Source organism: Rhinolophus sinicus, linkage group LG14 (genome assembly GCF_036562045.2).
Source record: "Rhinolophus sinicus isolate RSC01 linkage group LG14, ASM3656204v1, whole genome shotgun sequence".
Taxonomy (NCBI): Eukaryota; Metazoa; Chordata; class Mammalia; order Chiroptera; family Rhinolophidae; genus Rhinolophus; species Rhinolophus sinicus.
The window spans coordinates 17,712,273-17,735,721 of record NC_133763.1 but is presented as its reverse complement, the minus strand read 5'-3'; the positions used below and the strand labels follow the sequence as shown (position 1 = coordinate 17,735,721).

At 42.1% G+C, this 23,449-nt stretch overlaps 1 protein-coding gene and 1 long non-coding RNA gene across 2 annotated transcripts in view; one reads left to right on the top strand and one right to left on the bottom strand.

Annotated features, from left to right (window-relative positions):
* Positions 1-235: 235 nt before the first annotated feature.
* Positions 236-20,063, bottom strand: LOC141568599 (uncharacterized). The gene is made up of 3 exons (XR_012491767.1): positions 19,982-20,063; positions 7,604-7,738; positions 236-5,556 (listed from the first exon to the last, which is right to left on the bottom strand). It is a non-coding gene; the product is annotated as an uncharacterized LOC141568599 (long non-coding RNA).
* Positions 20,064-20,291: 228 nt separating this feature from the next.
* Positions 20,292-23,449, top strand: part of CHD7 (chromodomain helicase DNA binding protein 7) — a 211,760-nt gene continuing 208,602 nt past the window's right edge. Inside the window, exon 1 of the mRNA XM_074318933.1 lies at positions 20,292-20,419. The gene's annotated coding sequence lies outside the window, so the exon portion shown is untranslated. The remainder of the gene's footprint in view (positions 20,420-23,449) is intronic.

The window sequence follows — 23,449 nt, the reverse complement described above, 5'->3', positions numbered from 1 at the left end:
TTTTGTTAGTTTTCATTTTCATGAAATACCTTTTTCCATCCCTTTATTTCAGTCTGTGTGTATCTTTTGATCGGAAGTGAGTCTGTTGTAGGCAGCATATGTAAGGGTCTTTTTTTTCTTATTCATTCAGCCACACTCTCTTTTGATTGGAGCATTTAATCCATTTACATTGAAAGTAATTGTTGATAGATATGTAGTTGTTGCCATTTTATTATTATTTTTTCTTTTTTTTCCCCCCTTTTTGTCTTAAAGTCCCCCCAACATTCCTTGTAATACTGGCCTGGTGGTGAGGAACTCCTTTAGCTTTTTTCTTGTCTAGGGAAGCTCTTTTATCTGTTCTGGGTAGAGTAGTTATCTTGATTATAGATCCTTTCATTTCATCACTTTGAATATTTCTTGCCAGTCCCTTCTGGCCTGCAAAGTTTCTGGTGAGAAATCAGCTGACAGTCTTATGGAAGCTCCCTTGTAGGTAAATAACTGCTTTTTTCTTGATGCTTTTAAGACTCTGTCCTTAATCTTTGACATTTTAATTATGACGTGTCTTAGTGTGGGCCTCTTTGGGTTCATCTTGTTTGGTACTCTGCGTTTCTTGGGCTTTTTTTTATCTACTTCCTTCACTAGGTTACAGAAGTTCAGTCATTATTTCTTCAAGTAGGTTTTCAGTTCCTTGCCCTCTCTGTTCTCCTTCTGGTATGCCCATGATGCAAATGTCGGTGCACTTGATGTTGTCCCAGAAGCCCCTTAAACTATCCTCATTTTCATTTTATTTGATTCTTTCTTTCTTTTCTGTTCTGATGTGGTGCTTTCTGCTGCCTTATTTTCTAAATTGCTGATTCGATCCACTGCTTCAACTAATCTACTGTTGATTCCCTCTAACATATTCTTCATTTCAGTTATTGTAGTCTTTATTTCTGACTGGTTCTTTTTTATGTTATCTATCTCTATTTTTATGTTTCCTATCTCTTTGTTGAAGTTCTCCCTGAGATCATTACCATCCTTGTAACCAGTGTTTGGAACTCTGCATTTGGTAGATTGCTTGTCTCCATTTTGTTTAGTTCTTTTTTGGAGCTTTTTTCTGGGAGCTTTTATTTGGGACATGTTTTTGTCTCCTCATTTTGGCTGCTTCTCTGTGTTTGTTTCTATATATTAGGTAGGGCTGCTATGCCTCCCAACCTTGCCTGGTGACCTTATGCAGTAGGTGTCCTATTGGGCCCAGTGGCAGTCTCCCTGGTCATCAGAGCTGGGTGCTCCAGGTGTGGTCACTTGTGTGGGTTGTGTGTGCCCTCCTGTTGTAGCTGAGCCTTGATTGCTGTTTGCATGTCAATAGGAGGGATTGACTCTCAGGCTGATTGGCTGTGAGGACTGGCCTTGACTACAGTGGAGAAGCTATTGTGCAGGAGCTGACCCTACAGAGCCGGGTTCACTTTACTAGAGCTCTGGTGCCCTTTGGGTGTGCCATCCTTGGAGGCAGCTGTGTGAATGCTCCAGCCCAGTCCAAAGATAGCCACTGGACATGCCAGCCCCAGGGCCTCCTGGGAGGGAAGCTGCTGCAGGCCTAGTTCAGCCACAATCTGTGCCCTGCTCAGGGCCACCAACTATGAGCCACAAAGCAATCCTCAGATGGCTGCCACTTGAACTTGTGTGCAGGTGCCTTGAGAGGCTGAGCTGTGAGAGGCTGGCTGCCGCTGGTGCTGGGCTTAGGGCTGCTCAGCCAGAATTACAGGACACACTGAAGCCAGATGCTGCTTCTGTGGGTTTTGTGAACCTTTGAGAGATTTTAGGAAATTCTGCAGCATAAGCAAAGGCAGGCCATTTATATGGAAAAGGTACTGGAAGTGGCTTGGGTGTGCCCGAAAATTGGGGAGGGGGGGAAGCGTGGTCTCAAGGAATCACTACGGTGGGGCAGACAAAAGGTGATTGCCAGTTTGATGGAGATTCAGATATGACGTCTGCCTGCATCTGCACGCAGGGAGTGGGAAGGCTCAACAAAGAAACAATGACTTCTGCCAGCTTCTCCATGCAGGAGAAAGCTGCCCCTCCAGCCCTCACTCTGAAGCAAGACAACTGAGTTCCTCCCCACATGTTCCTGGAGCCTTTTGAGCTGCTGCCCCAGCACTGGAATTCAAAGAGGGTGAGTCCATCAGCAAGTAAGTCCACGCGCTGTCCCTTTAAGAGGATTGCCTGGGACTCCAGCCACCCTCAGGCTCACTCAGCCACAATCTCTGCTGGTTTTCACGGCCACAAGTTATGGGGACTTCTCTCCCTGGCACTGGAACCCTGGGCTGGAAAGGGGCTCGGACCCCTTGCTCCTCCAGTTGGGGACCTCCACTGCTGAGATATCCTTCCTGATTTGTAATGGTCGCACATGGGTGTGGGACCAGCTCATTCCACCTCTCTGCCCCTCTTACCAGTCTCAAGGTGGCTTCTTCTGTGTGTCCTTAGTTGTAAGGCTTCCGTTCAGCTAGACTTCAGGTGATTCTCAATAACGGTTGTTCTGTAGGTTAGTTGTAAATTTGGTGTGGTCGTAAGAGGAGGTGAGCACGTTTACCTATTCTGTAATCTTGACCGGAAAACAATTTTTAATGTTATAGTTAGAATTCTGTTTACAACTGAAGCGTGAGTCAAATGTATACAAGTGTGATATGATTGTGATGATGACATGAAAGTGAAGCTATAACACACATTCTAGAAATGATGTCCTTCCTGTTGTGGAAATAAGCAAGTAAGGGCAACTTAATAAGTGGGAGCAAGCTGACCAAGAGGGGTGGTTTTGAGTGTGAGGTACTGAAATCATTCATGCTAATTTGAGTATTGCTAACGAGGCACAGACATGAGGACAAGTGCTCTGTGAAGGTGACTAGCTGGAGGGTGAGGTGATCACTAGGGAGAAGGCCGCTGCAGTCTTCTAGTTGACAATTAATTTTGCATTAAAATGGCCACATTCCAGCCCCCAGGAGCTGTTGCTGCACAGAATTCACATTTACAAAAACGTAGTAAATGGCCACAAAGTCAGCCCTCCACTGCGTCTTTTCATAGGTGCCTGTGCATGGGTTGGGAGCTTCCGGGGGACAAGTTATCCATACTTCATTTCTCCCACGCAGGTGGTGACTTATGTTAAAGCACTGATATTCAGCATGCTCCTTGCAATTAATATTATCAGAGAAATTATTAAGGGCTGTCATAGCAGTTTAAGTGGACTAAGGACTGTAATCAAACAAGCATCATAGTTCTGTCAGGGGCTATGGTCGCCAAGTTATCTATTCTAGGACGTGTCCTGTGGAAATGTACAGTCTCAAGGGACAATGACTTGATTCCATGTGACCATCCACTATGGGACAGGTGAAGTATTTATGCAAGTAATGTACATTTTAAGTTTGAAAAGCAAGGATTATTGTACAACATTTTATTTGTTTGCTAGGGCTGTCATAGCAAAGTATTATAAACTGGGGGGCTTAAACAACAGAAATGTATTGTCCCCACCTCACAATCTGTTCCCCAGAGCTCTCAGCCATGCTGCTCAGGCCCCTTTTGATGCTCGGCCTCCCTGGTCAACCTCCATCTCCTGTGCGAGGAGGGATAGAGGTTGGCCCCCGGGCTATGCACTGTTGAGGGGTGACCTGGAGGCAGGACCCATGCCTCCAGTTCACCTGCCCTGGTGACTGGAGCTCACTGTTCACAGACAGTCCCCTCTGCTAGGTCAAAACATTTCTTGTACACTATCTGCTCTCCTATTCTCTTTGCCCTTGTGGATTTGTACCCCTTTCTTTCTGTGATTAAGTATACATATATTCTTTTACGAAAATGGGATCATAGTGCTTTTAATCACTTATTCTAAAATCTTCCAGTGTCGTGACCTAATCTTCGTCATAATGATGAGGAATGTGAGCTCAGGAGCCACACTGTCTAGTTCAAACACTGGCTCCACCAAGTACCCGCAAGGGATTGAAACCCTTCGTTCAGGTTCCTCAGCTATAAAGTGGAAGCAATGATCGCCCTACCTCGTACGGGAGCTGGGAGGGTGAGACGCATGGTTACATGTGAAGTTATTAAAAATTCGCTTGGCACATAGAGAGTACTTGATAAATATTTTCTACATGATGTTGGTTGCTGTATAGTATTTCATTGTGTATGTGCTGTAATTTATCTAATCATCCCTGCCTGTAGACTAGGTTTATAAATAATTTACACATAATAATTAATTTATTAATTATTATTAATTAATTTACACATAATAACCAACACTTTGTTAACATCCTTACAGCTAAATCTTTGGGCACATCAACAATTATTTCTTCTTTTTAAAGCAATTATTTCTTTAAAACACCGTCTTATAAATGGAATTACTGGTTCATAAAGTATAACCATTGTTAATGACTTTATATATGTAATTTCCCTCCAGAAATGTACCAATTTATATTCCAACTAGACCTTGAGAGTTTTGAGTACTGTATTACCAACAAGGGGAATTTTAATTTAAAAAATATATTTTGGCAATTTGATGGGCACCCAAAAAATTTTTGTATCAGTATCATTTATTAAGCAGTTTATCTTTTCCTCATTACATATAAATATTTTAATTTCAGGCAAAAATGTATATGCGTATTTGGACCAGCCTGCAACATTTTTATTGTGTCACAGATTTCTACATTAGCACCACATCTCAAAACCCCCAAAATTCTATTGGGATTATTTAAAATTGTGTTAAATGTATAGTTCAATTTGGGGAAAAATTGGTATTGTTATGATAGTAAATGTTCTCATCAGAAACTCAGACAGGAACAAGAGACGTGTATGTGCAACAAGGACTTTTAAGATAATGACATTCATTCTAGAAACAAAGTTTTGAGGAACTCAGTTTTGCTTCAAAATCTAAAATTTGTCTTACCTCTCCGTTTTCAAAATCAGTGCATTTTAGGGAGGAAATTTCTGCCCATTTTGCTTTTTGTTTGAGCAAATCTAAGTCATTTTACAATTTCTACTAATGTTTATCATTTCTCATCTATTTTTACACTGCTTGTTCATCTCCTAGTTCATTATCCTAAAATACAGCCTTTCTCTTCTTTCAGCTATAAAATGTCAAAAATAACCAGCAGATACTCATTTGGTATGCTTTTGACTCAATTCACTGTGAATGAACATTCAGCAAACACTGAGTATTTGCCAAATAAATACAGTATATCACATTAATGTGCTACTTGATAATAAAGTGTGACATTTTTTCATATTTAGCATCCAAATCATGGAAAAATAATCACTATCGGAGTCCTTGCTTGTGGCTTAACAATCAAGTTTTCCACATGGTGTCCTGCCCGGCAGGCTGGCTCTTGTTGACTTCTTTTAACCTCGTCCTCAGGACAAATCTCACTTGATGGGCTCCGTGGTCCATTACTTCCAGCTCAGAGACGCTATGAGGCGCGTTCTTTCTGTGATGCCTCCACACCCACAACGGTGCCCTCAGCCCTTCTTCCTCCTACATGTTTGGCACTGCCTTCCGACCCTCTCAGCCCCTTTCTTCTTCAGCCTCCTCGCTGTGTCCCTGCGATGTTTATTGCAGCACTGTGTGAAATAGCAAAAAAAAAAAAAAAAAAAGGAAACAACTTAAGCCTATCAATCAGAGAATTTTAAAATAAAATTTTAACCTATTCTGTACCTGACTAGCAGTGTAATCTTAAGCAACTTACTTAACCTTGTTGTACCTCAGTTTCCTTGATAAAATGGAGATACGGTAACACCTATTCCATGGGGTTGTATGATGATGAAATAGGCTAATATTTATAAAGCACTAGAAAAGTACCTTAGGCACAGTAGGCAATATATATGTGTTGATTAAATAGAAAAACAAAAAAATTTCATGGGCTACGAAAAAATGGTATAAGAAAATCAAGGTTCTATATACATGACATATTATTAAGTAAAACCATTTTGCTTTTTGGTTATGTTTTGCTTATATATATATATATATATATATATATATATATATATATATATATATATAATATAAATGTATACATACAAGGCATATTGTTAGGTAAAGAAGTGTGATGCAGAATAATACACAGATTATGATCATATATATATATACATATATATTATATATGTATGTATCACACACAGAGAAAATTATGTGGAGGAATACATCCCATACTTTTGAATATGATAGCTAAGTTCTGGATGGAGAATTTTTACTTTTAATTTTGTATACCTCTATACTGTTTCAATTTTTTAATAATAATATGACATTAACATATTTCTTGTATAAGTAAAAATATTATTTTAAAAGAAAAAATAGGCAAAGGGCATGAACAGATGATTCATAAAAGAAGAAAAAAATGATTTCCAAGCATATGAAAAGACGTTCAAGATCAGTAAAATGTAAGTTGAAACAGAGATACCAATTTTTGCCTGTCAAATTGGCAAAAAGTAAAAATGCTTAATAATATGCAGGATTAAGGATTTATTTGTTCATAAAATGTAACGGAATTCAAAGAGGGAAAAGTTTATATGTGAGTGTGTGTGTGTGTGTGTGTGTGTGTGTGTGTAAAATGACCCAATGAACCCAATTCTATTCTTCTGACTCTACCCTACAGAAATTTCAGCACACATACAGAGGGTACCAAAAAAATGTATACATATTTTAAGAAAGGAAAAAACTGTATTAAAATTGTAATACTCATTATATACCAATAACAAAAGATGAATACAAGTCACGTTTGACTTCTGCAATTACAAGAGGTGCTCAAAGTGGTTACCATCAGCATAATTTTAATACAGTTTTTTCCTTTCTTAAAATGTGTGTACATTTTTTGGCACCCTCTATATACAAAGACGAATGTTTACTTATACATGATTTATAATAGAAAAATCACTTAAATTTCTGTGCTAGGGGAATGTATAAGTTATGCATGCAGCCATTTTAAAATAATAAGTTTTTTATGCACTAAGCCAAAAAGTCTTTAATACATTTTTTAAAATTATACTATAGAACAATATTTATGGTAGGATCCCATTTTTAAAAAATAATTTTAGAAAGGAAAAACTACTTCAGTGTAAATATACTTGAGAAGCTTAGAAAAATAGTGTCCACAGTTTACACATAAACTGAGTAGTGATCAAGGCGGGTGGCAAACAAGGGAAATAATGCTTACGTCACACAAGTCTGCCTGCATTGCTTGTCCTAGTTTCTGTGAGCTTCCACCAGTAAAAGTTGTGCGAGTTTTTTAAGACTCCACATTTTAACTAACAAATCTATGTGTGACTGTATTTTCATAAGTGATAGCATTAAAAAAGAAATGTGGGGGCATGGAGTACATGGGAACTTGAACTTTGCTGTGAATCTGAAAATGCTCTAAAAAATAAAGTCTGGTTTCTTTTTTAAGTCAAATCCCCTAAAATATATTCTGGACATTAAAGTTTTCAGCTGTGCTGAGATGTCAAATGATGTCAAATACAGATTCCTAAACTGACAAACTTATATCAAGAAAGAAATAGCCTATAATGTAATATTTTAAAATGAAATGTTATGCTGCACTTTTTTCTGCACTCCAAATTTTACCTAAAGGGAAGAAGAGTTTCTTCAAAGTGTAAATGATAAGCATATTCTTACCAAAGACTCCAGCAATCATGCTTCTTGGTAGTTGCCCAAAGGAGTTGAAAACTTCTGTCGACACAAAAACCTGCACATGGATGTTTATAGCAGCTTTGCTCATAGTTGCCAAAACTTAGAAGCAGCTAAGATGTCCTTGAAGAAATAAATGGAAACAAACTGTGGCACATCCAGACAATGGAATAGTATTCAGTACTAGAAAGAAATGAGCTATTAAGCATGAAAAGACATAGAGGAACCTTAAATGCAGATTGCTAAGTGAAAGAAGACCATCTGAAAAGCTACACGACTGGACGTTTCCAGCTATTAGGTTGGTGCACAAGTAATTACGGTTTTTGCGTCGTTGAAATTTGCCGTTTGATATTGGAATACATTCTTAAATAAATGTGGGTATGTTACAAATCATTTTAATGCGCATTTCTCGCTTTATGCTTTTTTGCTAATGATTTCTTACTTGCTGTTTATTTTATATTTATTTTAGACTATGGAAATTATGTTAGACAAAAAGCAAATTCGAGCGATTTTCTTATTCGAGTTCAAAATCTGTCGTAAAGCAGCGGAGCAAACTCTCAACATCAACAATGCATTTAGTCCAGGAACTGCTAACAAACATATAGTGCAGAGACGGTTCAAGAAGTTTTGCAAAGGAGCGGAGAACCTTGAAGATGAGGAGCGTAGTGGCCGGCCATCGGAAGTTGACAATGACCAGTTGAGAGCAGTCAACGAAGCTGATCTTCTTACAACACGAGAAGTTGCCGAAGAACTCCACGTCGACCGTTCTACGGTTGTTTGACATTTGAAAAAAATAGGAAAGGTGAAAAAGCTCAATAAGTGGGTGCTTCATGAGCCGACCAAAAATCAAAATATTGCCATTGTGAAGTGGCGCCTTCTCTTATTCTATGCAAAAACAATGAGCCATTTCTGCATCAGATTGTGACGTGCAATGAAAGGTGGATTTTATACGACAACCGACAATGACCAGCTCAGTGGTAGGACCGAGAAGAAGCTCCAAAGCACTTCCCAAAGCCAAATTTGCACCAAAAAAAGGTCATGGTCACTGTTTGGTGGTCACTGCCGGTCAGATCCACTACAGCTTTCTGCCTGGTGAAACCATTACATCTGAGACGTATGCTCAGCAAATCGATGAGATGCACCGAAAACTGCAATGCCTGCAGCCGGCATTGGTCAACAGAAAGGTCCCAATTCTTCTCCATGACAACGCCTGACTGCACGTCACACAACCAACACTTCAAAAGTTGAACGAATTGGGCTACGAAGTTTTGCATCTTCTGTCATATTCACCTGACCTCTCACCAACTGACTACCACTTCTTCAAGCACCTCAACAATTTTTGCAGGGAAAACACTTCCACAACCCGCAGGATACAGAAAATGCTTTCCAAGAGTTTGTCAAATCAACTAAGCCTGGATTTTTATGCTACAGGAATAAACACTATTTCTCATTGGCAAAATGTGTTGATTGTAATGGTTCCTATTTTGATTAATGAAGATTTGCTTGAGATTAGTTATAATCATTTAGAATTCATGGTCCGAAACCACAATTACATTTGCACCAACCTAATATATGACATTCTGGAAAAGGCAAAAACTATGGAGACAGTAAATAGACCTGTGGTTGCCAGGGCTTCAAGGGGGTGGAAGGGATGGATGAATAGGCAGAGCACAGGGGATTTTTAGGGCATTGAAACTACCCTGTATGCTCCCACCATGGTGGACACGTTATTATTCATTTATCAAAACCCAAAGAATATACAACCCAAAGAGCAAACCCCAATGTAATCTATGGAATTTAATTACTAATGTATCAATATGCATTCATCAATTGTAACAAATCACATTAAAGCAAGATGTTAATAATATGGGAAATGGGGATGGGTGAGGGGGTAAATGTAAACTTTTCTATGAACCTAAAACTGCTTTTTAAAAAAGTCTATTAATACAAAAAATGTGTAAAGATTGGGGTTCATGCTTCCAACGAGATCTCCTGGTTGGAAGGACATGGCAGAGCCCCAGTAATTTATCACAGCTCAATGTGACGGGTTCAGAGGCAGCCCAGATACTTGGAGAATGAAGAGGAAACATGCAAATGGCAGAGAGATGTAGCTGGGTTTTTTGCATGAACAGAAAAAGAAACCCCATCAAAAACTTAAAAATCACTCTCCTCTCTGCCCCTTAATATCTCCCACCACCATCATGTATCTCTTGCATTTTTAATCACACCTGGACTAAATTCTGTCGTCAGACGCTCCTACTCCAGTCCCTTTCAGACCCACACATGTCCTACTAATCCCGCTGGCCTAGACCCTGACCAGTCCTAAGCAAGACAGGTGGGCTATTTCTAAACTCACACCCAGTTTTGTATTCCGTATTCCTGGAGCACACACAGGGAACTCTCGGCCCACTGAGGCACGCTCTTCCTTTATCTTTTGTTGGTTTTCCCCAATTCATTGACCTGGACTTCTGTGTTCTAGTTTCAGATTTACTTCCCAGAAGACTGTAAAGTCCAAGAGGCCAGGGAATGGCATTTTCACTGTTTTGTTCTCTGATGTATCTCCTGCACCAGCAATACCTCATTCATAAAAGGAGTGTAAACAATACTTATAAAAACAAGTGGATGATAAAGGAAGGAAAAATATATGCACATACTGTTTTTCAACTGTTCCTTTATTGGAAAAAGCTCTTTCTCTCTAGGATTATGTCCTTCCCACTTCTTTGGTGTTAAAATGGCTTTTCTCAAGTAATAGTGGTTTCCTATGTGGGAGGGACATTTACTTTTCACTGTTATCCTTCGTACCTTTTGGTATTATCTATTCAAAAATAAATAAATACAAATTTAAAATAAAGTAATTTCAGTCCTTGCTTTTATAACGGCAATATTTTAAAATGTCCATAATTGGCAAAATAAAAAAATTTAAATTGCCATCATATTAATTTCCTAAAATTATTTCATTTCCTTTTTTTTTACTAATAGCAAAACTTCCAAATCCTAGAGCACTGAGTACATTATCTTGCACATATGAGGTCTGACAATTAAGTTCACGAACTTGTTGCAACGATGTTGCTAACCTTTTTTGATGTCAGACAGATTATTCATTATGAATTTGTACCAACTGGACAAACAGTTAACCAAGTTTACTATTTGAAAGTGCTGAAAAGACTGCATGAAAAAGTTAGACGACCTGAACTTTTCACCAACAATTCATGGCTCTTGCATCACGACAATGCACCAGCTCACAGGGCACTGTCTGTGAGGGAGTTTTTAGTCAGTAAACAAATAACTGTATTGGAACACCCTCCCTACTCACCTGATCTGGTCCCCCAATGACTTCTTCCTTTACCCGAAGATAAAGGAAATATTGAAAGGAAGACATTTGGACGACATTCAGGACATCAAGGGTAATACAATGACAGTTCTGATGGCCATTCCAGAAAAAGAGTTCCAAAATTGCTTTGAAGGGTGGACTAGGTGCTGGCATCGGTGCATAGCTTCCTAAAGGGAGTACTTCGAAGGTGACCATAGTGATATTCAACAATGGGGTATGTAGCACTTTTTCTAGGATGAGTTCACAAACTTAATTGCCTGACCTTGCTCGTACTTGGTGCTTAATATTTGCTGAGGGATTGAACCACCTCTAGTTTGAGGTTAGTGTATAGACTTCACAAAGAAAAGTCTCCATCATGACCGTGTTAAGGGCCCTTGTCACCTGTCACTGTACTCTAACAACAAACTCCTAATTGCTTTCTCCATGACCAGCTTCTCCCACTCCCCCTATTGTCTACAAGCACAGCTGAGGTCAGCTTCAGGTGGGGTGTGGGCATAGGCTGGGTGCACTGGGGACTCCCCCAGGAATTCCCATGGTGGTGGGTTGCAGGTGAGGCTATGTCTGCATCAGAAGCACATGGGGCTTGTTACAAATACAAACAGGTTCCAGGGCCACGGAGTAGAAATGGAAGTTGGGGGTGGTCTGGAGTCTGGCTGGAAAGACACCCTGTGAGAGCTTCCCACTGCCATGCCCTCTGCCCCTGACCTGGACCTCTGTCATATCTCCCTCCTCTGGGATCTTCAGCTCTAGCAGAATGGGACCTTATTTGGAAAAAAACATCGTTGAAAGTGAGGTCATACTGGAGTTGGGGGAGAAGGGGCTTAATCTAGTATGACCTGTTTCCCCCACTAGAAGAAAACACCATATGAAGAGGCAGGCACCCAGGGAGAGTGTCATGGGCCAGTTAAGGCAGAGACTGAAGTGCCACAGCTGTAGGCCAGAGACTGCCAGGAGCTCCAGAAGCCAGACAGAGGCAAGGAAGGATTCTCCCGGAGTCTCAGAGGGAACGTGGCCCTGCCTATACCTCGATTTTGGACTTCTATCAGCCAGAACAGGAGAATGAATTTGTGTTGTGTACGTCACCCAGTCTGGGGTACTTTGTAACAGCAGCCCTAAGAAATGAATATTGTAAATGTGATACTTCACCAATGAATGACAATCTCACCCACCACCGTTTTGTTTTTTGCCTTGAAGGTGATGATAATATGATTTGCACTACACGTACTGATTGAGCTCTGTGAGGTAAGCATTCCTTTTTTATCCCCCCACCACCACCACATCATTTCACTCCCTGGAAACACATGCTAAAATGATATACACGTATACCAGTACAGGGGGGCCCACCTCTGGGTGTGCTCTAGGCATGCCCATGGGCCCCTGTGGGCCTGGTTAACGTGCAGATTCAGATTCCGAAGGCCCAGGGGCAGCTGAGTCTCTGCATTTCCACCGTGGTCCTGGGTCCTGCGGATGCTGCTGACCTCACACACCCTTGGAGCAGCAAGGCTCTCAGTTCACGGCCTATCCAGGTCCTGTGCAAAACAGTGGGTGCCTTTAGAAGGTAGCAAGGGCTGGACTGGGCAAAGCCTGAAACGGGTTTCCCAAACCGGGGTGAGAATCGGGGGAGAGTCCTGCCAGGTCTGGGGTGCTCACCCTAAAGGTGACACGGGGAACAACATCCCTTCGCCAGGGCTTTATTTTATTTTTTTGCCAAGGCGTTATCTTTTGGATTCCGATTTACTGATGAAGAAAAGGGTAAAATACGTTTCACGAACTCATACAGACTTTGTTATCAGCTCCATGACTACCTGCCTGTCAGTGCCTCTGATTTCTCTCTGGGATTTTAAAACCCTTCCTAAGTCTAAATACCCCAAACACTTAAAGGGGCTTTAATCCTAATACTTGTAATAGTAATAATATTAAGAATGTTTAAATTAATAATTTAAAAGGAAGCCTAAATGTTTTCACTTGTCAAATAGCGAATTATTAAAGCAGAGAAACGGATTGTTGGGAACTTGAAGCACGCTCTTAGGAGTGACGGTGGGTGGGACAAAATACACGCGAGGGCGCTTTTCCATAGTCATGTGTGACAATGTGAGAAGCAGAGTTCATCAAATTAAGATCCTTACCAATACTGTATCAGAAGCAGGTACCTCGAATAAGCTCTTGTCCTTCTGAGAATCCAGCAGGAATGTTACCCAGACCTGGCACGTACATCACTAGGGGGCAGGCGGTGCTGGACGGGGAGACGCCGCCGCGCCGGGCCTGGCCTCTGTGCAGCCAACCCGCACCCTCTGCGCGAGTCACTGACTGCGTTTCTTCAGTGGGTTTTATTACCGTGAGGAAAAGCTTTTAATTTCTACTACGTGATTTGACACTGAAAATTATTAAAAAGAACTTAACAAAACCAAAGCCACGACAAAAAAAACCAATGTGTTGTGTATGTATCATTTTTATGCTTCGGACTGGTTTTATTATTTTTGGAACTATTACAAGACTTCTGTTAAACATGTTGAATGTTAAGAGGAAACAGACTCTTGGCAAATGTGGAAAACCAATTACAGAAAACGTCTCTGCTAGAGCTCGAGAAACACCAGGGAGGCACAGAGAAGCCTGTGCCCCCCCTTCTCTAGCCGCGGAAAACACAGGCAGCGGAGTTGCCTTTAAGAAAAAATACGACTGTTACATTGTTGTGTTTATATTTACAGGCAAAGGACAGTAAAATCATACTTCTCAGTTAAACCTACTTATGCTGTAGTAGAGTACAACATAGAATTACGTTTCTTAAGACAAATCTGATGTAAGGAAAGAAGTATTTTCAAAATAACCCAGAGAATGATTATTTGCTACACACACTCACACACACAGCTTTGCCACTAATAAAGAAATCAAATTACCTTTTAAATTTCAAACACTTGAATCAGAAATATTAATTTACTCAACTTTTGAGAGCATATCTGTTGTACACAGTATGCTAAAAGCATGCTATCATGTAAATACTAATTAAAGGATATAATTTTATCTACTGACAAGATTGGAATAAATGAAGCTGCAATTTTGAGTTGATTAGATTCTGAAAAACTAGAAAGCTGATCTAGAAAAAGAATCAACAGAGGCAACAAAACACTTCCAATTACTAGTTAGCTATCAGTTCATGTATTCTTCCGTGTGGGGGCGCTGCGTTCAGCACCGTGATGTACACGCGGAGGCATGATCTTTGACCTCAAGGGACTTCCAGTTTGGGAAAGGCACGGTAGCAATTCAAATACAATGTGGTCAGGACACAGCCCAGGTGGAAGCAACTCAAGGAAGTCCTCATAGAATATTCTTGACAGAAAGAACAGCATACTCAAGGGTCAAAGTATGTGGGGGGAGGCGGGGGAATTTCTGTATGAAAGAACAAGGGTGCAGGCGGGAGAGGCCACAGGTTGAACTGGAGGTGTGGGTAGGGGAAGTTGATGGGTGTGGAGGCAGGCACGATCAGAGGAAAGGCAAGGTACGTTCATTAGGGCTTTTGGCAAGACTTTTCAGAAGTGTGGGCAGGCGGAAAAGAATCAAGAAGGTGAGGCATCCAGGCATCAGCAACTGTGGGAAGCCATCTGCACCCCAAGGCTGAGGGGTTGAAGAGAGAAAACAGCATTACCAGAATCTGTGCTGGCGCCCAGGAGGAGAGGGGGCCACCTGCTGAGTGCTGAGAAGTACTATACAAAGATAAATCAGCAATAAGGGTAGGTGCTTGTTATGAGATTTAAAATATTTTTACACTTATCAGATGCTTTAATATTTGGATGTAAGAAATATTAGATGATAATTGCTTAATTGTGGAACTTTGTGAAAATAAAATGAAAAGACAACTACTAGCTAATAAGAGACCAGGTGGTTCTCTGCAGTCGGGCCTGCGACTCTGGGCACCTTGGATGTTAAGATACTGACTGTGGCCTTGCCTGTCACCCACTGATGGCAGTGTAACTCTGTGGGTTGGGCTTGCCAGATGTTGTCCCATCCTCCATGCAGTTCTGTGGCTTTCCTGCCAGCGCTTCACGGGAGGTGAACCACTCGTTGGTCAAGGACGAAGAACGCTAGGTGCTAGCAGCCATGCGGGTGGGAGTGGGCGGACGGCTGAATACTATCCTGGTGTGCCTCTGGGACTCCAGAACACCGAATTCTAACACTGATCCTTAATCACAAAAGTTAAACAGACTTAGCCAACTCAACTTTCAGCGTTAATGAGCATCAGAAAGCACATGGATTAATGAGTCGCAAATGATCCCCTTCAGAATCATTTTATTTCTAATTTCTTAAGGCTCCTTATACTGGCAACGACAGGGACTGATTTGAGATCGACTCCCCTCTTTACCCCATCTTTGGTGGAGTGAGAGATGCTCACTGTCATGGCCACTAACTGTAAAACTGGCCTAAAGAGACCGAGGTAAAATGGAGGGGCAGCAACCCTCCACTCTTGTCATTAAGGACGTGCCACTTCTCAGCCAGAGGTAGAGTGAAGAAAGGGAGAAAAAAAATCTTAAAAGCACAGCCCTTTGTCTCAGCTGTATGCTACTGAACCCCAAAAGTTCCTGTCTTGTATTCTTGGTTCGTCCTTTCTTCTGCATCTTCTGAAGGACTGGGTGACTTGTAAGCGTTCAGCAAACAATTGAGTGACTAAGGACACCAGCACCTCTTCTGAGACTGACAGCAATGAGATGCAGTAAACACGGCCAGTGGGTTTTATTGGGGTCCTATGAAGCAATACATCTGAAAAAAGAAAGAGGGAAAGAGAAAAAGACAGAAAAGCAGAGGAGACAACTTAGCCTGGGCTACTGTCCATGTACATGTTTGTTTAAAAGAGAACAGAAGAGGCCGGCCCGGTGGCTCAGGTGGTTGGAGCTCCATGCTCCTAACTCCAAAGGCTGCCAGTTCGATTCCCACATGGGCCAGTGGGCTCTGAACCACAAGGTTGCCAGTTCAATTCCTCGAGTCCCGCAAGGGATGGTGGGCAGTGCCCCCTGCAACTAAGATTGAACATGGCACCTTGAGCTGAGGGGCCGCTGAGCTCCCAGATGGCTCAGTTGGTTGGAACGCGGGCTCTCAACCACAAGGTTGCTGATTGGACTCCCGCAAGGGATGGTGGGCAGTGCCCTTGCAACTAGCAGTGGCGACTGGACCTGGAGCTGAGCTGCGCCCTCCACAACCAGGACTGAAAGGACAACTTGAAGCTGAACGGCACCCTCCACAGCTAAGATTGAAAGGAAAGGACAACAACTTGACTTGGAGAAAAGGCCTGGAAGTACACACTGTTCCCCAATAAAGTTCTGTTCCCTTTCCCCAATAAAAAACCTTTATAAAAAGAAAAAAGAACAGAAGATGCAAATTTGAGGGGTGTTTCTCAAAAAAACGATAGGGCTGCGTGACTTTCTGTAGCAAAATAAAGTACAGATGGCAATCTTATATCCACATTGTCACCTGAAATATAAATGAATAAAAGTTAATGCAAAAACTTTGAATGCATAACTATCAAAAAGATATGATCAAAAATTGATTAATAATCATATCCATAGAAATAAGACTGGTTAGTGAGTGACTGAGAGCACATACGCATAGACGCATGGCTTTGAGCGGTGTCAGACAGGATTTTAGGCCGGATTCCCAGCTTTACACCCACCAATCATAATCATCTGACCTTAGGCAAGCTACCTAACCTCTAGAGTTTCGGTTTCTGCATCTCTAACATGGAGATAATAATTGTATCGGCTTCCTAGGATTTTTGTGAGGATCAAAGATACTCAGAATGGTATTTGGCATATATCATGTGTTCCATAAATATTATCACTCTATATCGAGTAATCTATAGTTACATATCAAATACCAAGCAAAATTCCTAAGGAAAAGACTTGCTGGAAAAGTCTCAAACCTATTTGGTAAGACATTACATACCTTATAGACTATATCATATTACTTGCTGCTTGAGTTTATCAAAAACACATGAATTTTAGTTTAATCTCTAAATTTTAATCATTTATTCAATCCCTTTTACGTAAATCACTTTAATTATAAAAATCAACAATTTAAGTGCTAGAAATTTATATCATCTAAACTAAATTTGCTTCACTCACAGACATCCACACAACTATTCATGTTTCACTTACAGGGAAAGCTAGAATCGTTATGCTGATGATTTCTGCTTTTTAGTCCTTTATTATGATGGGTGAGGATGAGGAACCTGGAACAATTGTCATCTGAGGATGCTGCAACAATGGTTTCAAGTTTCCCTTGCATCCCTTCATTTTATACCACACACAAAAAAGGACGTAGCAAATTAGCATCATTTTGAGGAAAGTCTGTAAACTAAATGTATTTAAAATCTGGTTTAGTGGAAATCCCTCTAATAAGGAATGAGGTCATGTCTCCTGCAATGAATCATGTCCATTAAATTTACCTTCTTTTCTGCATGCTTTCCTTCCTTCATTTGTTTGTCATTTCCAAGTCTCTAATTGTTGCTGACTGCTCAATTAAGTGAAATCACTGATATTTTTTTTAAGTTGAAGAGGGCATGAAACTGAAGCTACAAAATAGCCATATTAACACAAGTCTGCTTTTAACTCTACAGTATTTTTTTCCCATCCAGTGTTTTAAAAAGCAAATACCAACTTAATTTTATTCAAAACTCTCCCACCATTTTCCATTTGTGTACTGCTTATTTCATGTGTGTCTTCTCGATTGTGCCATTTTTTTACTCCTTTGATATTGGGAACAAAATAGGAAAGATGGTTCTTCTTTATTATAATATTCCATCACCTGGAAGACTTCTTTAAGATGAAAGAAAACCCTGCTCTTCACGTTGACTAATAACTGATTGATCTCCATACATTTTTCTGCTGCTCTCCTTTTCCTTTACTCCAGAATTACACTAAAAGATCACAACTCCGCTTAAATAACTCCCACATATTTTCAAAGACAACCCCAGGACTATACTGTCCTCAAGGGCTCTTTAAAAGGTCTCATCTATTACAAGGCCTTGAGATATGATCCAATACATAGGATACATCAGGATTTTAAGTCTAGAATCTGAATCAAAGTTATTTTAACAAAGGAAGCAAACTTGGAAAGCTACCAGGTCCAATGTCGTCTTTTTACACGTGTGGAAACTAAGACCCAGAAATACAGTACTGTCTAGAACAGGGTTATTTCATGTATATGGATATATGTTCATACACACACACACACACACACATATGCTTAAAATTCTAAAAGGATATTCAGATGAATCATCTTAGATCCTAATTAAGGGAATCTTGAAGACAAAACTAAGCCGGTTTTTATAAGAGTTGGCCCTTTTCAATTAACTTAATAGCTTTAATCTTGAAGCCTTTATGTCAAGCACAGTGATTTTATTTCCTTGTTGAGAATGAGTTTGGGTTTTGCAAACGGCACCTTTATGCCATTCTCAGAATCTATGACCGCCTAAAAGTTACATTTTCCCACCACGGTGTTCCTACCATCGAGGGGACACCCGGGTGGGTGGGGACCGAGCTGTCCAGGGCCCTCGCTCCGCACCCATTTTGATGTGTGGAAGGGCGGCTGGCAGGGACAGAGACGGCCGCGACCAGACAATGTCCTGCATTCACCGAGCTTCGGCCAATCACAGGCCGGCGCCTCTCGGCCCCGCGCGGCGCCACCGGCCACCGCTCGGCTGGAGGAAAACCTGGCCTCCGGGCAGCCATCTGAGGCCATCCCGGGGCCCGGCGCACCGCGCTCCAATTGCACCCCACCCGGAGGAAAGGGCTCGGGGCGGCGGACGCCGCGACGTGCCCTTGGGGCAGGGGTCGCGCACAAGGGCAGAACGCACCGCCCCCTCCGGCTCGAACTCGGCTCTGTCCCTTTAAGACGAGCCTCCTCCCGGGGTTGAGAAGCGCGTCCGCGGCCCCGCCGCGGGGGGCAGCGACATCCGGGCTACCGGGCAGGCGACAACGACGACCCCCTCGGGCAGCTCCCAGCGCCCGCACGATGCCCGGCTGGCCGCGGTGGGGAGCGCCACCCGCGCGAGAGGGGTCATTCGGCGCCACGTGACCCCCGAGGCCGGTGCGCCCCGCCGCCAGCCACCCCCACCTCGCGGACGCCCAGGCCCGGACGCCGGGGCGGCACGCGGGTCACGGACGCTCCGTCCGCGGGGTCGCGCCGCGCGCGCCCGGCCCGGGCCCGCCCCACCTTCTGCGCGTGCACAGGGGCGGGTTGCTGAGGAGGCAGCCAATCAGCGCCGGCCGGCTCGGGACCGCCTCCGAAGTCCTCGCAGGGGGCGGCGCGGGAGGGAGAACTTCGTTGGGGGCGCGGCGCCGGGAGGCGGGAGGGGAAAAGCGGGAGTGCTGGAGGGGCTGGGGAGCTGGGCGCGGAGCGGGCCGGCTGCGGCTCCGGAGCTCCGCGGAAGTGAAAGGAGCGGGAGGGGCGTGGGCCGCGCGTGAGAACCGGCGCGGGCAGGCGCCGGGAGGAGGGGGGAGGCGCCGGGAGCAGGTGGTGCGGCCGGAGGGGGGAGGAGGGGAGAGGGCGGGGCGGGGGGGGGGCGGGTAGGCACGTCCTCGAGATCGGAAAACCGGGGATGGACTTGCCGAGTTAATAAATGTAAAGCCAGACTCTGTCAAGGTTGGTTTGTGCGGCACAGAGAACTTGCAGAAGTTGTGTACTTACTGGTAGAGACATATTCTAAGCTATTCCTCTGTCCTTTTTTAAAAAGGAAAGTGGTTCCATATTTTTAATTTCTGGTGATATTTATTAAAATCGGAAGTTGATCACTTAAAATTTTTTCATGGGGTTGGGAAAAAAGAGGAACAAAAGGCATTTAAACAGAAAAATCCATTTCTGTGATCTACTCTACCAAATATTTGAGAAAGAATATGGCAGCAGTCGGTTACACCGAGTTAATGTGTAGGGGGGACTGGGAGTCCTGGCTGGGAGACGAGGTCAACATTCACCCCTCGGTCGTCGTGAACAAGCCCCTACCCCAGCGTCTCCTTTTCCCACCTGCGGAACTGGAGCAGTTAACTCCCTACCTGTCTCTCAGCGCGTTGTGCGATTCCGTGTGTGTTTGAGGAAAAGTGGCGCACAAGCCTTGTCCCAGCCCGCGGGGGGGGGGGGGGGGTGTCCCTGGGCCACCTGCTCTGCGCACCCCTGACGGTCTCATCCAACTCGCAGAGCGTCATCCTGCTTCCAGGACGTCCTGTCCTCAGCGCCCGGCATGTTTCACTCGGGTGCCACAATCGATGTGTACGAAACGCAGCTCCACATCTTCCCTCCAAACTTGCCGTGTTTCTCACCTTAGCAATTGCATCACCGCAACTCGGTCACCAGCCCTTCACCCCACCCCATTCTCCAGTCATTAAGCCAGGATCCGTTTTACTTCCGTACATCTTGTCGTCTGGTTGTCGCTCCCGCCACGCTCTCACTACCCCAGTGCAGGCCACCAGCGTCTTCCACCTGGATTACCGCAGGTACCTGCTCACTCGTCCCTCGGCCTCGGGCTTTGCTCCTCCCCCACCTCGACCTTGCAACCAGATTATTTTAAAGTAAATCCTATTGGGTTACTCCCGTTTAAATCTTCTGGGGGATCTCTGGTGCACTCAGGATAAAGTCCTCTCTCCTTAAATTTGTTTTATCAGGTCCTCCTGATCCTGTTTTCGTTTACCTCTCCAGCTGGATCTTTTACCACCCGGCACTCCTCCTACCCCTCCCTGACTTCCACCCTACCTGAAATGCTTTCATTCTCTAAGCGTGCCCAGTCCTCTCTAGCTTCTGCAACACTCCCGTCTCCGCCTTTCCTCAGAGGTGGCTGTCTGCCTTCCCGCTCCTATTTACCCAAAGTGAGGATTAGGGACGCCATTGCATCCCTACCTCCACAGTGCACCATAGCCGGTCATCCTGCCTGAGTGTTACATCCCACGCCTTCGCAGCAGGGGCTGCATCTTTCTCGCCATTGTTCCCAGTTCCCAGGCTGGTCCTGGCAATACTGGTCGGAGCCCAGAAACCCTTTAGAACACAGTGGTGGGCAGAGGAAACCAAAAATAGGGAGTAGCCTTAGGTGTCTACTAATAGATTCCTTTTATATTGCTGTATTTTTCAATGTTTAGTTCCTCCTCTCTTAGTTACAAGCTTCTCTATAAGAACATTTATAAAAAACATGATATAATGAATTTTACTTAAACCGATGATGTTTTTGTCAGGATTACTATACATGGTTTTTTAGCAGAAATAGTGTGCGTGGTTTGTGAAATGAAATTCTGGAACAGTGGCTGGCTGTTCGATGCAGATGGGCAGAAGTGTTCATTTTAAACTCAGACTCTGAAACTTGAAAACTGAGCTGAAACTATTGCTCCAATAATGACTGAGGGAAGAAGTGGAAGGAAAGAGTATTAAGCTCAGAGTTCTGGTTCCTTGTTTATTATTAACTTTTAGGATAGCAATTATCAATATGTTAAGAAATTGCTCTGATACTGACTTTAAAAAATCCTGATACTCTTAATAATTTTCTTTTGTTTACATGAGATGTCAGGGTAACAAATTGAAATTCTCCTTTTCCTTCTGCTCACTCACAGCTAGCAATACTAACATATGTACATTTAGATCTGTACTATTTCTAAACACCGCCCTGCTACACGTTTTCCAATAAAGTTAAACAAGAATTCTTTGTTGAGAGATGTAATATTTAGAGGGGAGGATAGGGGAATAAATCTTAACTACTACAAATTGTTTCCCTTCAGCCTTACTCTGAAGGAGATCCTTGTTGGTTTTCTCATTACCGTATAACTAGTCTGTTGACTTTGTTACACTTTGGTGGAAGGGATTGGAATTTAGTAAGAAATAAAAAATTTTAAAAAGAAGGGAGGGAAAGTTTGTTTTTTTAGTAAAATAAGCAAAAAAATGGAATTATATAAAAGTAAAAGCAAGTAATGTATTTAAAATAAAGCAGAAAATATTTAAAGCATTATAATTACTTACTATTTCTATAGAAAAGTATTCTCCCATATGTATCATATCTGTTTACAGGATACACCAAATGATTATTATAAACAAATCGTAAGGGAAAAATAAATGCTAGAGAAATAGCTTCTCTTGTGTATGTAGGCTTGGATCATTTTGAGTTTAGAAAACATTTTAGACCCTGATTTTAGACACTACAAGCTCACTTACACTTTAGTGAACTGTAGTTTTCAGTTTTTAAACCTTTTTAAAAATCTTATTTCTAAACTTTATGGAGTGGTAAAGAATTTTTTTAAATGTTTATAATGAAACATTTTTTAAAACAGCTAATTTTAAGAGTATATCCACAATGAAATATATTTCAGCCTTTTTCAGCATGTCAAATCTGAGTAGGTGATCACTTGAGAGAAACACATATTTAAGATGAGATCTAAGATTGCCATTTGTTACACTTGTTGCTTTTAGCAGAGATGTCAAGTCAATTGGGCTTTGAAAATAAACTGCCAGTCCAATAGAGATATGCAGATACTGACGACTAGCACATAATATAATGGAAAGATGGTGGGGTTTGGAGTGAAAAGACTCAGGTCTAAGCCAGCTAGTTTTATACCTTCTGCAAGTTATGTCAGACTTAGTTTCCACATTTATAAATTGGGCACCAATTTGCCTCCTCGACCACCTCACAGTGCTGATGTGAGCAGCAAATGAGGATAACGGATACTGCCAACCCTAAAACAGTGGACAAGTAGTAGTTACCAGGACTGTTGTACACATTCTGCTTTGTTCTTGGAGACATTTGGTTTTCATGGAAATCATAATTATGTATATATATATATATATATATATATATATATATATATATATAATTTATACACACACACACACAAACTTACACGGCGGAAAGTTCATGAACCTAATTGTCCATCCTCATATACTGGGATTGTCAAAAAAATGTATACACATTTTAAGAAAGGAAAGAAAAAAACTATTGAAATTGTAATACTCAATATATACCGATAACAAAAGATGAATACAAGACATGTGTATTTATTTCATATATACATGAATTATATGTATATAATATTTTATATATATATGATATATATAAATATATATATTTCATATATATATTTATATATATGAAATAAATTACTTTTTCATAAACTCTGATTTCCTAAGGGGCATTCATATACACTTGTACTTGTTCATGGGTAATAGCTGATATTAGAGATAACTGGGGCACTCTATATAAAAAACAAGCATTGTAGTAACTTTAAGGAAGATTCTGGTACACTCTAGATTTTATTGTGCTCTGTGTATCATTATAAAGCAAAGTGATATTGGTGTGTACGAGGTCGGACAATTAAGTTCGCGAACTCATCCTAGAAAAAGTGCTACATACCTCATTGCTGAATATCACTATGGTCACCTTTGAGGTACTCCCCTTGGGAAGCTATGCACTGATACCAGTGCCTAGTCCACCCTTCAAAGCAATTTTGGAACTCTTTCTGGAATGGCCATCAGAGCTGTTGTATTATCCTTGA